The following is a 16,777-nucleotide window of genomic DNA, read 5'->3' as shown; positions in this document are numbered from 1 at the left end:
TGGTCCTTGGAAGTAGACCTCCTAACTAGGGTTCAGACAAAATGACCTATAATGTTGCACCATAAAAAATGACTTTACAAGAAAAAAATAGATCTTGATGTAAACGTGAAAGTTGTTTGTAATGTCATAAGAAGTAACGTTGCTCTTGGAATAATTTTCATATAACAAAACTTGTAGGAGATAGGGTCTAGGGAACCCCATTTTTGACCAGTTGACTTTCTCTGGTCAACCCCTTTGAACCAACTTGCAAACTTGAAGTTCTCTTGATATTTGGGACTCATGGAGGACCATATATGTATAAGATGATGTAAAATGAAACATCCATTGATATATTGGACCAAGTGATGAAGAAACTTGCTAAGGAAGTCACACAAGATACCTAGATGAATTAGGGCTTCCAAGGCCAACAACCTTCAAACTCTTGATGATTTCTTGATCCAAATGATAAATGAAGAACATGGGGATCCATATATGATGTATACAACCATTGTGAACCATTTCCTGATTAATCTCCTTGCATTGAGGGTCTCAAACCCTAGATGTGAACTTGATGAGGCATGGGTGGAAGCACACACTACCTACAAAAGAAATAAGTCTATACATAGACATATTTTAGGTATTTTGGTTAGTAAAATAAGAAAAACAAAGTATGATACAATCAAATGTGCTTGGTGATCTCTCCCAATGCAAACCCAATGAATGAGGGGTAAGAAGGATGTCAAGGTGTGATCCCAAAGCCAATGCATATGATGAGATAACATGAGGGATCTTAGGGGTCAAAGTTGGGGTCTTACACTTCTCTCTTAAAGAGGAGGGGTTCATCCCAGTAGAAATCTTTTACATCACGGAAGAATTTTTTCTTCTGTTGGTAGGTAAAATTCGGAGGTAATATATTTGTTGCGAGATAGTTAACAAAGTCAGCGTACCAAGGTACAATGGTTAGTATTAGGGCAACTTCGACATTCAACTCTACCTCATCTGAGTAGTTGTCGTGACATATCCAATTGTTTACGGACGTTATCAGCTTGTCGTATGTAAAGTCATCATTTATGGAAATATGGTTCGGTTTCATATATTTGAGTCTCGAAAGGTGGTCAGCTACCACATTTTTAGTCCCTTTTTTATCACAAATTTCCAAATCGAATTCTTGTAGCAAAAGGATCCATCGAAGTAGTTTAGGCTTCGCATCTTTTTTTCTAAGTGGATATCAAATGGCAGCGTGATCAGTGTATGATAATTTTGGCTCCAACTAGATATGAGCGAAATTTGTCTATCGCAAATACTACTGCTAGTAGCTCCTTTTCAGTAGTGACATAATTTAGTGAGGCCACATCTAAAGTTCTGCTAGCATAATATATCACGTGTGTTATATTGTCCTTTCATTGTCCTAGAACAGCACCAACAGCGAAGTCGCTTGCATCACACATAATTTCAAATGGTTGGTTCTAATCTGGTGGTTACATGATAGGGTCAAAGATTAGTATGTGTTTTAGGAGGTTGAATTCTTTGAGACATTTTTCATTGAAACAAAATCCAACGTCTTTCATTAAGAGCCCAATTAAAGGTTTAGTGATTTTAGAAAAGTCTTTGATAAAGCATCGATAAAACCCGGTGTGCCTGATCGCGACTTAATGAGTCGAATTTGGGGTACAAACTGCAAGTGCACAGTTCTATCGCGTAGTTTTAAAAGATATCGACCCCACAGGGACTTATGAATCGATATACCGTTTTCTAAGGTTACTTCGTAAAGCTAAGGCGGATAATACTTTGATTGTTTGGGGGAAAAGTTAAAACTAAAATAAGATCTAAATTAAATATTAATTAAGCGGATATCGGTATGTAGTTCGTCGTAATTAGGGAATCAATTCTTCGTTGGTTTCTTGGTTTTAAAATAAATCTTTTCAGTAGACACTATTGATTAAAAGCCTTTTCTCAAACTCTCGCTCTGTTGAATAAACTATGATTTTATATTAACGTAGCTGTCACTTATTACTTAAGTCCAAAATCACTTTTTGAAAACAATAGAATCCGTAGAAACTCTTTTTAAGAAAACACTAAACGTTTAAACATCCTTGTCTCAAACTCTCGCTCTGTTGACTTAGATTATATAATTAAATTCAAATGCTTAACTCTCATCCTCACATTCAACCTTTAAAAATACTTTTTGAAAAAGATTAGAATTTAATTAACTCTAAAAATTGCTTTCGCCCTGATCTAGAATTAATGTCCAATTTACACTGTCCAGTTAAAAACTCAAACTCTCGTTCTATTGATTTTAACTTCTTTATGTCTTTTACTTTCGTACAAAACCTTGTTATTAAACCTGTAAATTGAGACCGTAAAAAGAGTGATTTTATTTTTAAATGTAATTAAACCAACTTAGTTTTGATTCCTTCATTCCGCTTACTCTACATACTGATACCTAAATAAATTAGCCAGACATGCTTAACAGATCTAAATAATCAGCATGCATAAATAATTCCATCTCAGGCAAATAATATAAATAAACAGTAAAGTAGAGCATATATAAATTCAAACAATAATTAAAGAACCTGAATAATTTATAGCAATCTTGAACACTCCACCACAGACCGGTTGGATTTGTTCTTGAATTCTTCAATCGGACAGGAAAATAAAAGTGAAGGAATAAAAATCTAGGGTCTAACGTAAGGTTAGATCTAGTAAAAGATACACAATAGTTTCCGGTGTAGAAACTATTGTGCGAAAAATTAATTAAGTGCTGAAAGATTAACTGGAAAGGAAAGTAAAAATAAGAATTGCAATTAAAAGCAAAAACAGTAAAGGAAAAATAATGGTATGCTTGCACGGCTGGAAGAAGAAAATTGAACGAAGCGGAGAGTCCCGCAGGGTTTGCCAAAAGCTACTATTTATATTGGTCACTTGTTGTAACTGTTTCCAAAGGTCTTCCGTGTAAAGAGTCTTCACGTTGCAAATGGTCAAGCGTAACAATAGGCCTCGACGTCTTTGTTGCGCTTCTGAAGCCAAAAATATAGGGGAATGGTGTGACGTCCGTCACACCATGTGTTACGCTCGTAACACAAGTAGGTAGGGCGTGACGCTCGTCACAGCTTGTGTGACGCTCGTCACGGGCGCAGCGCCTTGCTTTTGGGATGGGCTTTGGCTTGGTGGAATTTGCTTCTTTTCATTTCTTTTTGCACCTCCTTTTCTTCCTTTTTCACTTGTGCTTCAAATAAGCTACCTGAGATAAATAGAAAGAAAATACCGAGTAATATCGAATAAAATGAAGTAAATTGAAGTAAATAATAATATAATTTAATTAAATCGAGTCCTAGAATGTGATATTATTTCATGTTATCAAACTCCCCCATACTTAGACCTTTGCTTGTCCTCAAGCAAAATACAGTATAGAACTCGTTTTAAAAATTTAGCCAGATGAAATTTCAAAGCACAATCAATTCGTACTAGGTTGCAAGTAGATTTTGTTTAGAAGCAACTTGAATTTAATCTCGACATCAAGAACTACCGTTACCACATCTGATAATCTTACCTCATGCAAACCAGTTCGAGTCATGCTATTATAGCTAGCCTGGTTCTTTTACTCTTATTTCACCCGTTTTCATTCTAGCGAAATCACATTAAGCCCTTTATCGTTTCGCGCACATAGTGGAGTGACCGGTTAGTGATTCTGATCCCCTTTTTAGCTTGAAGCTCTGGTACATGAGTCGGATAACTTCGTTATTTAGTCCATTGCGAATTGCGGGGGATCGGACCGTAGTCCTCCCTACCAAGTTCAGTACCAGATACCTGCTGAACCAACTCATAATGGGTCTTTCGTATTATGTTTTTGTATGATCTGCAACCTTTAGATTAAATGATCTGGTAAGGATCACCTAACTTAATTAGTGCATTTCCTGATATAATATATATATATATATATATATATATATATATATATATATATATATATATATATATATATATATATAATATATATATATATAATATAATATTATATATATATTATATATATAATATATATATATATATATATTATATATTATATATATATATATTATATATATATATATCTATATATATAATATATATATGTATATATATTTTTATTTTTTATTTTGGGAATCATTCACTTATATTCATCGGCCCTCCACGTAGTTTGCTATTAAGATGGTGTTGACTTCTTGTATAAACTACTCGGGGTTACTATAAAGTTAAAAATCCAGGGACTTGTATAACAGTTGCCTTTCTGATCTAACAAGTTGAGGTTTGTTTAGAGTGTTGGGGCAGTAATAGTTTTTGTCTTAATTTGTTCAAGTTCGATAAAATAAGCAACCTTTATACTTACTGAGTGTGTTGAATTTTTGTTATGGCTCATGAAATTTTTTGAGGGAATAGATAATAGAAATTTTTCACAGTAGGGACTTAACTTAAAATATATTATAAGAAATTTTTTTTTTTTTTTTTTTTTATATTCAAGGGAAATAACAATGAAAAGAAAGGTACATACTTGAAGAAGGGAGGATAGAAAGAACACGGTTTTCCCCCCCCCCATACTTAAATGAAACATTGTCCCCAATGTTTCAAGGAAATCAAAAGAAATACAAAAAGAAAAGGAAATTAAATCAATGCTGCCTTCCGCCTCTTGTTCTTGGCCCTGGTGATCGTTGACGTACTTCTAAGTCGTCGAACCTGCTGAGCAACTCAGTGAACCGCTGATCGGTTATAGCATTCCTCGCTTCCTGTTGTTGTTGCATTTCGCGCATCATTTGCATCATTTCGAGATTCTGCGCTTGCATACCATCAATAGCATCCATGATGTCGTCGTTGGTTGCAGGTCTTCTTCGTCGACGACGTCGTGAGGATGGGCCAGCTGCATTATCGGAAGGGTTGAGCGGGACTGATTGTTGTGCAGGAGCATGATCACCTAGCTCCATTTCTTCGAACTCGTCTGTAGACGGGTTTGCATGTGAAGGCTCGGTAGCTTCGGGAGCATTCAGATCATAGAGGTGGCAGTTGGGGGTGGTGACATCCGTTAGGGCAATGTTGGGTAGAACAACGCTTGGGACTTCCTGGTTATTCACCATAAGGTAATATTTTCCGCCTACTCTGTTCTTAATTAGGCGGCTGGACCGATAGTAGCTTATATCCATAAATAGGGGAGGTAAAGATTCTAAAGTTTGGAGTCGGTCCCCTAGGTTTAAGCCAAGTGCTATGGTGGTGATTAATCCACCAATTACAAAAGGTTAACGGCCTCTAGCACATAAGGTGCGGATATGATGAAATAGGAAGGAGGCGGCGTTTACCTTAGTATCCGGTTCGAAGACGCATTCGAGGAAGAATAATTCCTTTGCGTTGACTTTGCTGTTGTTCGGTCTTCCAAAAACTGTGTTTTGCAGGATGCGGATAAAGTACCGGATAGTTGGGTTATGTATATGGGAAACAAGAAGCTCTTCCCAGTTGTTGGCATCTACACCGGATATTTTCCTAAAGAGGTCGAAGGCGTGTATGTTCCACTGGGAATTCGGAGGGATTCTCGGGTGGACTTGACCTTCTACAGGGAACTGTAGCATGGTACTCAATTGGTTTTGGGATAAGGAGTATTCGGTGTTGAACATACGGAAGGTTGCGGTACCGGTTAAGTACTCGTCTTCACCGGTGGGAGTGTTGTACGCATATGAACTTAAAAATTCTAAGGTTAGGGAGGGGTAGGTAGGTTGATTATGCGTGCATAGAAAGGTTAAATCAGCAAGATGGAGCATCCATTCTATACCTTGAAGTAATCCTAATTCTTGTAAACAAGTTAGATTAGGATACCTGGTAGAGGTGACACCTCGTTGTTGGAAACGCTCGAACTGCTCCCTTTGATAATTATCATCTTCGGATCGGAAGATGATATTTCCGAAAGCTTGGTTGCCCGCCATATCGATAAGTGGTTTGAAAGAGGTAATTAGGGGAGAAGGGAAATGAAATTGATTTTAGAGAATGGTTTGTGGTGTATGAAGAAAGGTATGGTGGGTATTTATAGGAAAAAAATTTGGAAGTTGAAAAGGGAGTGGTTGAAAAGTAAATAAATGTGGGTAAATGTGAATAAATGGGGAAGGTAAAAAGGTGAAGTGGTGTAACGGTCGTCTCCCAACGGTTAGTAACATTTACATGGTCAGACGGTGTCACGCTCGTGACAGGGGCGTTACGGGTGTCACAGGCACTTGGTGTGACGTCCGTGATAGATTGTGTGACGCTCGTCACACAGTCTTTCTGGCACGTTACTGCTTGCGTTCTTTATAATAATTATAGTAATTTATTTTATTATTTTGTCTTGCTTCAGTTTATTTTATTTGGCTATTGTGATACTTTAAATTGCCTTGCATGCTATTCTACTTTCCATAATTATATATATTATAATATTATATATATATATATATAATATATATATTATATATATATATTATATTATAATATATATTATATATATTATATATATATATATATATTATAATATATATATATCTTTAATAAGTTATGTAGGTAGCATACAGTAGAGAGCATTATTGCTAGATATTGCATAATTCATATTAAAGTAAAATAAATCAATAGCTTCATAAAATAATCATAATGTAACATTGGAGGAGAAAACAACAAAAAAATGCGAAAGAGAAACAAATACGAACATAATTTGAAATAACATTAATGAATAATCTAACTAAAACTAAATAACTAAGAAAAACAACTTCTATCCATCTGCACGATCTCTGGCCGGAGGAGCAAAGGAGTTAACACGGTTTAGCAACTCGTGGAACTGATTTGTCATACTGTTCATGTATCCCAGAAATTCTTGTCCCATGTTAGCTAACTCTTCTCTGAGGGCGTCTTGTTCTGACATCAAAGCTTGAATGGTGGTGTTATAATCAGCTCCGGGCATATGATGTCTAAGACCGGGTATCGCCAATTCTTCGGCCGGGGCAGGTTGAGGAGGAGGATCAATATCATAATAACCAGATGGTGTCTGAGGGTCAGATTCAGCATAAGGGATCTCGTCATCACAAATCTCATAGTCCTGGATGGATTCAGTAGATCTAGCTGGAGAGGGTGTTGCGTTCAGATTGTAGAGCCAGTTATTGCGGTTATGAACACTAGTCCTAGGACTGGGCATGGTGAATAGGCAAAGAACTTGGTTATTAATTATAAGCTCAAACTCGTCAGACCCTAGGTTTGCTATAAACATAGTGTTGAAGAGGAAGGGTATACTCATAATAGTAATGCCACAAAAAGGGCTTAAGTCAAGCATAGGCTGACGTAATCCGATAGCATTACCAATCATGGTTATCAAACCGCCTATTCGAATTGGTGCTCGTTCATCTTGGATAAGGTGGTCAAAATTTGCCAACATAAAAGTGGCACCGTTTACTGGGCGGTTCTGGGAAGCACAAAATATGATGAAGAGTTCATCACGTGAAACTGTGGTACTGTTTGGCTTCTTCCCAAATAAGGTGTGGGTCAGGATCTTATGGAAATAGCGAAAGGTCGGGTTATGTATGTCTCCAGAGAGAAACTCATGTTCCTCGGGATCGTCATTTCCAGTCAAGCTTCCCCAAAAGTGTTCAAGTTCTCTATATTCAAAAAGTTCTTCTTGGCTCACTGTGAATGTGTCAAAGGAGGTAGGGAAACCTAAAAGGTTGGTAAAGTCTTGAATATTAAATTGGTACTCCATGTTAAACATTCTGAACTGGATGAAACCTCTGCTTATTCCTTTTCCATGGCTGGGTAGATAGATCAGGGAACTAAGGAATTCTAGTGTTAGTCTCCGGTAAGTGACGAAATGTCTACGGATAGGAGAGGTTTCCCACCCAATCTGACTCAACAAATACAGGACACTTTGTCTTAGTCCAAGGGAAGTCATTGCCCAGTCATCAGCATACAGGCTAGGTAGCATCTCTCTCGTGGCTAGTTCCTCAAACCTTTGTTTCTAAGCTTTCCCTCTGAATTTGATACCCATACGATCAATTTGTCCCATCAGGTTAGTGTTAGCTAGAGAAAAAGAAAACAAGAGTTTTAGTCAGGATTTGGCCAAATGCCGAAAGAAGAAGAGAAAAGTTTTTAATAAATTAAAATAAATTAAGAAAGAATACTAAATAAAATTTAAAAGAATAATTAAGGAAGAAATGAAAATATAAATATTTATGGGTTGTCTCCCACTAAGCGCTTTGTTTAATGTCGCAAGCTCGACATAAAAACTATCAATTATAATCTATAAATTCTGGAGGCATTTCGTCTAAGTGCAAGACTTGCGAATCTTCATTGTTTTCTGCATAGTGATAATGTTTTAGACGTTGCCCGTTTACGGTAAATGGTTCCATAGATTTGCCTTTAATTTCTACCGCTCCACTGGGAAAGACATTGGTGATATGAAAAGGACCTGACCATCTAGATCGTAGTTTTCCCGGGAATAACTTTAGCCTAGAGTTAAATAAAAGGACTGTATCGCCTTGTTTGAAGATTTTCCTTGATATGCGCTTGTCATGCCATTGTTTTGTTCTTTCCTTGTAGATTCTGGCATTTTCGTAAGCGTCTCTTCTGAGTTCCTCTAATTCGCTTATATCAAGGATTCTCTTTTCGCCGGCGGCCTTATAGTTTAAATTTAGATTTTTAATAGCCCAATAGGCTTTATGTTCTAATTCTATCGGGAGGTGGCAGGATTTTCCATAAATGAGCTTAAATGGGGTTGTCCCTATGGGAGTTTTGTAAGCAGTTCGATAAGCCCATAAAGCTTCTGGTAATTTCAATGACCAGTCTTTCCTTGAGGTGGCGACTGTTTTTTCTAATATCTATTTGATTTCTCTGTTAGACACTTCCACTTGCCCACTGGTTTGAGGGTGGTAAGGTGTCGCTACTCTATGCCTTACGCCATACTTAAACAGTAGTTTTTCGAGTACCTTGGATATGAAATGCGATCCACCATCACTGACTACTATTCTTGGGACACCAAACCTTGGAAATATTATATTCTTAAAGAGTTTGGTTACTACTCGTGTGTCGTTTGTTGGAGAAGCTATAGCTTCAATCCATTTTGATACGTAGTCAACTGCCACGAGTATGTATTTGTTACCGAAAGAGGATGGAAAAGGTCCCATGAAGTCTATCCCCCACACGTCGAAAATCTCTACTTCCAAAACGCCCTTTTGTGGCATCTCGTCACGTCTAGATATGTTTCCTGTGCGTTGACATCTATCACATTTCTTAATAGCCGCATGCACATCCTTCCATATATTTGGCCAATAAAAACCGGCTTGTAGGATTTTAGAGCAGGTCTTGGATGTACTTGCATGTCCACCGTAAGGAGCGGAGTGACAGTGTTGGATGATATTTTCTACCTCTTCTTCGGGTATACACCGACGGAAAATACCATCGGGGCCTCTTTTAAAGAGTAAGGGGTCATCCCAGTAATAGTGTTTTATGTCATAGAAGAATCGTTTCTTCTGCTGGTAGGATAAAGTAGGTGGAACTATTCCGGCAGCTAAATAATTGACGAGATCAGCGTACCACGGTGTAACAGATATAGCTAAGGTGGTTTCTACCTGTTTATCAGCGTTATTTTCTTCCAAAGTAGCTATAAGCTTATCGTACGAGAAATCATCGTTAATTGATGTTCTTTCCGGTTCAAGGTTCTCAAGTCTAGAGAGGTGATCTGCTACTACGTTTTCAGTTCCTTTCTTGTCTTTGATTTCCAAATCGAACTCTTGTAGCAACAGGATCCACCTTAGGAGTCTAGGTTTAGCATCCTTTTTTGTTAAGAGGTATTTGATAGCAGCGTGGTCAGTGTAGATGATTATTTTGGCTCCGACCAAGTAAGAACGAAATTTATCTAGCGCAAACACTACTGCTAGAAGTTCTTTCTCGGTTGTGGCGTATTTCATTTGTGCTTCATCTAGAGTTCTACTTGCGTAATATATAACGTGAAGCTTTTTATCTTTTCGTTGCCCTAAAATAGCGCCTACAGCGTAATCACTGGCATCACACATTATTTCGAATGGTTCGTTCCAATCTGGTGTCTGCATTATGGGCGCGGAGATCAGTGCTTGTTTAAGCGTTTAAAATGCTTCTAAACAGTTATTGTTGAATATGAATTCAGCATCCTTCATCAATAGCCCGGTCAAAGGTTTAGTTATTTTAGAGAAGTCTTTAATGAATCGTCGGTAAAAACCGGCATGTCCTAAGAAGCTTCGTACTTCTCTCACAGTTTTCGGGGGTTGAAGGTTTTCGATTACCTCTATTTTGGCTTTGTCTACTTCAATTCCTCTGTTCGAGATGATGTGTCCTAAAACAATTCCTTCTTGTACCATAAAGTGGCATTTTTCCCAATTAAGTACTAGGTTTACTTTTACACATCGCTCTAGAACTCTTTCTAGGTTTTCAAGGCATTCTTCAAAGCTTTGTCTGCATACGAAAAAGTCATCCATAAATACTTCCATGATGTTTTCGAGAAAATCGGCGAATATTGCCATCATGCACCTTTGGAAGGTTGCAGGAGCATTACACAAGCCAAACGGTATTTGTCTATAAGCGAAGGTACCAAAAGGACACGTGAACGTTGTCTTTTCTTGGTCATCAGGATGAATTGGTATTTGAAAGAAGCCTGAATAACCGTCTAGATAACAGAAATGAGAATGTTTTGCTAATCGTTCTAACATCTGGTCAATGAATGGTAAAGGGAAATGATCTTTTCGGGTTGCTTTGTTTAGTTTCCTATAGTCAATGCACATTCTCCGTCCCGATTCGATTCGTTTGGTTATAGTTTCTCCTTTTTCATTTTCAATAACTGTTATACCTCCTTTATTTGGTACTACGTGTACAGGACTAACCCATTTGCTATCAGATATAGGATATATGATACCTGCCTCTAATAACTTGGTTATTTCCTTCTTCACTACCTCACTCAGGATCGGGTTTAGTCACCTCTGGTGTTCCCTAGAAGTTTTACAGTCTTCTTCTAGCATGATGCGGTGCATACAAATAGAAGGACTTATTCCTTTAAGATCGGTGATGTTGTATCCTAGTGCGGTTGGATATTTTCTTAAGATATGCAGGAGTTTTTCTGTTTCGAGTCTTCCTAAGTCTGCATTAACTATCACTGGTCGTTCAAGTTCTAAGTCTAGGAATTCATATCTCAGATTTTTGGGAAGTGTTTTCAGGTCTAGGGTTGGTTTCTTAAGGCATTGCGTAGGGTCCGGTGTTATTGCTAAACATTGGTTAAGTTTGTTTTCTACAAGATAGTCAGATGATTTGTCTTTTTCTAACTCTGTTTCTTTTATGCATTCATCGATGATATCCATGAAGTAACATGAATCTTCTATTGCAGGTGCTTTCAAAAATTTGGAAAGAATGAACTCAATTTTCTCTTCTCCTACTTCGAAAGTGAGTCATCCTCGTTTTACGTCTATGATTGCACCGGCAGTTGCTAAGAACGGTCTTCCCAGTATAATGGGTGTAACTTCATCTTCTCTAATGTCCATAATTATAAAATCGGTTGGAATGTAGAATTGACCTATGCGCACGGGAACGTTTTCAAGAATTCCTATAGGATATCTAACGGAATGATCTGCTAGTTGCACAGACATTTTAGTTGGTCTTAATTCTCCCATTTCCAGTTTCTTGCATATGGATAAAGGCATAACACTAATGTCGGCTCCTAAATCGCAAAAGGCTTTGTCAATGACAAATTTTCCTATGTGACAGGGTATAGAGAAACTACCTGGGTCTTTAAGTTTAGGAGGCATATTCTGGATTATAGCGCTACATTCAGCAGTGAGTGTAACGGTTTCGCTATCTTCAAGTTTCCTTTTATTAGAAAGAATTTCTTTTAAGAACTTGGCATATGTCTGCGTAATAGCTTCTGTAAACGGAATTGTGACGTTTAATTGTTTCAGTAGGTCAACAAATTTTTTAAATTGGCCCGCATCTTTGGTTTTAATAAGCCTTTGAGGGTAAGGGATAGGTGGTTTATAAGGTGGTGGAGGTACATAAGGTTCCTTCTTTTCTATGGTTTCCTTATTACTCTCTTCCTTTTCCTTAGGTTCACTTTCCTCCTCAGTTGACTTTTTAGAGTTTTGGTTTTCTACCCTTGGATCAGACGGTCCTTCCACTTCCGTTCCACTTCTCAGTATAATTGCATGAGCGTGGCTTCTCGGGTTAGGTTGGGGCTGTCCAGGAAATGTACCAGTTGGGGCAGCAGTAGGCGCTTGTTGTTGAGCTACTTGTGATATTTGCGTTTCCAGCATTTTGTTATGGGTAGCCAGGGCATCTACTTTACTTGCTAGTTGTTTAATTTGTTCGCCAGTGTGTACATTCTGGTTTAAGAAATCTTTATTGGTTTGCTGTTGAGAAGCTATAAAGTTTTCCATCATAATTTCCAAGTCGGATTTCCTAGGGGCGTTTATGTTAGGTGTAGATGGGATCGGCATTTGATATCCCGGAGGTATAGCTGGGGCTTGATTCGGAGATTGTCCAGGTGCGTATAAAGAATTATTACTCTTATATGAAAATTTTGGATGATTCTTCCAATTTGAGTTATAGGTATGCGAGTAGGGGCTTCCTTGAGCATAGTTTACTTGCTCCGCTTGGATTCCTGTTAGGAGTTGACAATCTGCAGGAGTGTGACCTTGGATTCCACAGACTTCGCAATTCTAAGTTATGGCTACCACGGTGGCTGGAGGTGATACATTTAAACTTTCAATTTTCTGGACCAGAGCATCCACTTTTGCATTAACATGATCAAGGTTACTTATCTCGTACATGCCAGTTTTAGTTTGAGGTTTTTCTATCATTGTTCATTCGCTTCCCCACTGATAGTGGTTTTGGGCCATGCTTTCGATAAGTTGGTAAGCATCAGCATAAGGTTTGTTCATTAGTGCCCCACCTGCGGCGGCGTCTATTGTTAACCTCGTGTTGTACAGGAGACCATTATAGAAGGTATGAATTACTAACCAGTCCTCTAAACCATGGTGTGGACGAAGTCTCATCATGTCTTTGTATCTTTCCCATGCTTCGAAGAGAGACTCGTTATCTTTCTGTTTAAATCCATTTATCTGGGCTCTCAACATAGCTGTTTTGCTCGGCGGAAAATATCGGGCAAGAAAGACTTTCTTCAACTCGTTCCATGTTGTGACTGAGTTGGAAGGAAGAGATTGAAGCCATCTTCTAGCGCTATCTCTTAACGAGAAGGGAAAAAGACGAAGTCGAATTGCCTCTGAAGTGACACCATTAGCTTTAACAGTATCAGCGTATTGGACAAACACGGATAAATGAAGGTTTGGATCCTCGGTAGGATTTCTAGAGAATTGGTTCTGTTGCACTGCCTGCAACAGTGAAGGTTTAAGTTCGAAGTTGTTTGCTTCGATAGCGGGTGGAGCAATGCTCGAATGCGGCTCATCTTGCGATGGAGCGGCGTAATCTCGAAGAGCACGAGCTGGTTCTGCCATCTCGGGTATCGAAGGGAAAAGATTTTTGAGATCAGGAATTTCGCTAGGAGGGAGATTGTTTGCAGCACGATATTCCCGAATTCGTCGTAAGACTCGGAGATATAGTTCGATATCGTTGATTCGTAAGTAGTACGGCTCGCCTTGTGAGCGAGTATGTGGCATACAAATCAACGATAGAAAGAAAAATAAAAAGAAAAAGCCTTAGTCTCTACAGCGTAACAGAAGAGTTACGATATCGAGTTAAATAAAAGTCCCCGGCAACGGCGCCAAAAACTTGATCGCGACTTAATGAGTCGAATTTGGGGTACAAACTGCAAGTGCATAGTTCTATCGCGTAGTTTTAAAAGATATCGATCCCACAGGGACTTATGAATCGATATACCGTTTTCTAAGGTTACTTCGTAAAGCTAAGGCGGATAATACTTTGATTGTTTGGGGGAAAAGTTAAAACTAAAATAAGATCTAAATTAAATATTAATTAAGCGGATATCGGTATGTAGTTCGTCGTAATTAGGGAATCAATTCTTCGTTGGTTTCTTGGTTTTAAAATAAATCTTTTCAGTAGACACTATTGATTAAAAGCCTTTTCTCAAACTCTCGCTCTGTTGAATAAACTATGATTTTATATTAACGTAGCTGTCACTTATTACTTAAGTCCAAAATCACTTTTTGAAAACAATAGAATCCGTAGAAACTCTTTTTAAGAAAACACTAAACGTTTAAACATCCTTGTCTCAAACTCTCGCTCTGTTGACTTAGATTATATAATTAAATTCAAATGCTTAACTCTCGTCCTCACATTCAACCTTTAAAAATACTTTTTGAAAAAGATTAGAATTTAATTAACTCTAAAAATTGCTTTCGCCCTGATCTAGAATTAATGTCCAATTTACACTGTCCAGTTAAAAACTCAAACTCTCGTTCTATTGATTTTAACTTCTTTATGTCTTTTACTTTCGTACAAAACCTTGTTATTAAACCTGTAAATTGAGACCGTAAAAAGAGTGATTTTATTTTTAAATGTAATTAAACCAACTTAGTTTTGATTCCTTCATTCCGCTTACTCTACATACCGATACCTAAATAAATTAGCCAGACATGCTTAACAGATCTAAATAATCAGCATGCATACATAATTCCATCTCAGGCAAATAATATAAATAAACAGTAAAGCAGAGCATATATAAATTCAAACAATAATTAAAGAACCTGAATAATTTATAGCAATCTTGAACACTCCACCACAGACCGGTTGGATTTGTTCTTGAATTCTTCAATCGGACAGGAAAATAAAAGTGAAGGAATAAAAATCTAGGGTCTAACGTAAGGTTAGATCTAGTAAAAGATACACAATAGTTTCCGGTGTAGAAACTATTGTGCGAAAAATTAATTAAGTGCTGAAAGATTAACTGGAAAGGAAAGTAAAAATAAGAATTGCAATTAAAAGCAAAAACAGTAAAGGAAAAATAATGGTATGCTTGCACGGCTGGAAGAAGAAAATTGAACGAAGCGGAGAGTCCCGCAGGGTTTGCCAAAAGCTACTATTTATATTGGTCACTTATTGTAACTGTTTCCAAAGGTCTTCCGTGTAAAGAGTCTTCACGTTGCAAATGGTCAAGCGTAACAATAGGCCTCAACGTCTTTGTTGCGCTTCTGAAGCCAAAAATATAGGGGAATGGTGTGACGTCCGTCACACCATGTGTTACGCTCGTAACACAAGTAGGTAGGGCGTGACGCTCGTCACAGCTTGTGTGACGCTCGTCACAGCTTGTGTGACGCTCGTCACGGGCGCAGCACCTTGCTTTTGGGCTGGGCTTTGGCTTGGTGGAATTTGCTTCTCTTCATTTCTTTTTGCACCTCCTTTTCTTCCTTTTTCACTTGTGCTTCAAATAAGCTACCTGAGATAAATAGAAAGAAAATACCGAGTAATATCGAATAAAATGAAGTAAATTGAAGTAAATAATAATATAATTTAATTAAATCGAGTCCTAGAATGTGATATTATTTCATGTTATCAGTGCCCAAGGAAACTTCGGAGTTCCCTAACTGTTCTTGGTGGTTGGAGGTTTTCTATTACCTCAATCTTAGCCTTGTCAACCTCATTTCCCCTTTCCGAAACTATGTGTCCCATGACGATACCTTTTGTGACCATGAAGTGGCATTTTTCCCATTTTAATACTAGGTTAACTTTTACGCATCTTTCCAGAATTCTCTCTAGGTTAGCAAGGCATTTTTTTAAACTTAATATGCACACCGAGAAATCATCCCTGAAAACCTCCATGATCTCGTCCAGGAAGTCTGCAAATATTGACATCATACATTGTTGGAAAGTTGGGGGGGCATTGCATAATCCGAATGGCATTTGTCGATAGGAAAATGCTCCATATGCACATGTAAAGGTTGTTTTCTCTTGGTCATCCGGGTGAATCGGAATTTTGAAAAAACAGAATATCCATCTAAATAGAAAAAATAAGAGTGCCTAGCTAAATGTTTGAGCATCTGGTCAATAAATAGAAGGGGAAAATGGTCCTTCCTAGTTACTTTGTTCAGCTTTCGATAGTCTTTGCACATGCGCCATCCATTTTCTATACGTTTCGTAACATATCCTCCTTTTTCATTTTGTACAACTATGATACCTCCCTTATTTGATACCACATGTACATGGCTAACCCACTTACTATCAGAGATTTCGTAAATTATACTCGCATCAAGAAATTTAAGCACTTCCTTCTTGACCACATCACTCATTATAAGGTTTATCCTTCTTTGGTGTTCTCTGGAGGGTTTAGAGTCCTGCTCTAGCATAATCTGGTGTATGCACACAAATGGACTTATCCCTTTTAGGCCAGAGATGGTATAGCCTAGAGTTGTAGGGTATTTTTTTAAGACATCTAAGAGTTTATTAGTTTCGTTGTTGCTTAGATATGCATTTACTATAACTGGACGGTTGAGTTCTTCATCAAGATACTAAAATCTCATATTCTAAGGTAATTCCTTAATCTCTATTGAGGGTTTCTTAGGATCGGGAAAGTGGTCTAGGGTGAGTGCTAAGCATTCATAAAGATTGTCATCCACGTATGGTGTCATTGATTTAAATCCATCATCTTCCATTATGGGTGTCAAGGGAAGTTTTATTGTTTCGGTAGGTGCTTTCGTATCTGACTCTCTTATGCACTCATCAATAATATCGATACATAACACAAGTCATCAATGGCAAGCGCTTTTAGAAATTTAGATAGGATAAACTTGACTTTCTCGTCACCTACTTGGAAAGTCATATTTCCTCTTTTAACATCTACCGTTGC

The 16,777-nt window shown here is 37.7% G+C and overlaps 1 non-coding gene across 1 annotated transcript; it reads left to right on the top strand.

Moving 5' to 3' along the window:
• The first annotated feature begins 12,987 nt into the window (after positions 1-12,987).
• LOC127089070 (small nucleolar RNA R71) lies at positions 12,988-13,094 on the top strand. The gene has a single exon (XR_007790849.1). It is a non-coding gene; the product is annotated as a small nucleolar RNA R71 (small nucleolar RNA).
• Positions 13,095-16,777: the final 3,683 nt, after the last annotated feature.

This window comes from Lathyrus oleraceus, chromosome 5 (assembly GCF_024323335.1).
Source record: "Lathyrus oleraceus cultivar Zhongwan6 chromosome 5, CAAS_Psat_ZW6_1.0, whole genome shotgun sequence".
NCBI classification, from domain to species: Eukaryota; Viridiplantae; Streptophyta; class Magnoliopsida; order Fabales; family Fabaceae; genus Lathyrus; species Lathyrus oleraceus.
Note: the sequence above shows the minus strand (reverse complement) of the source record. Positions and strands in the feature narration are given on the sequence as shown.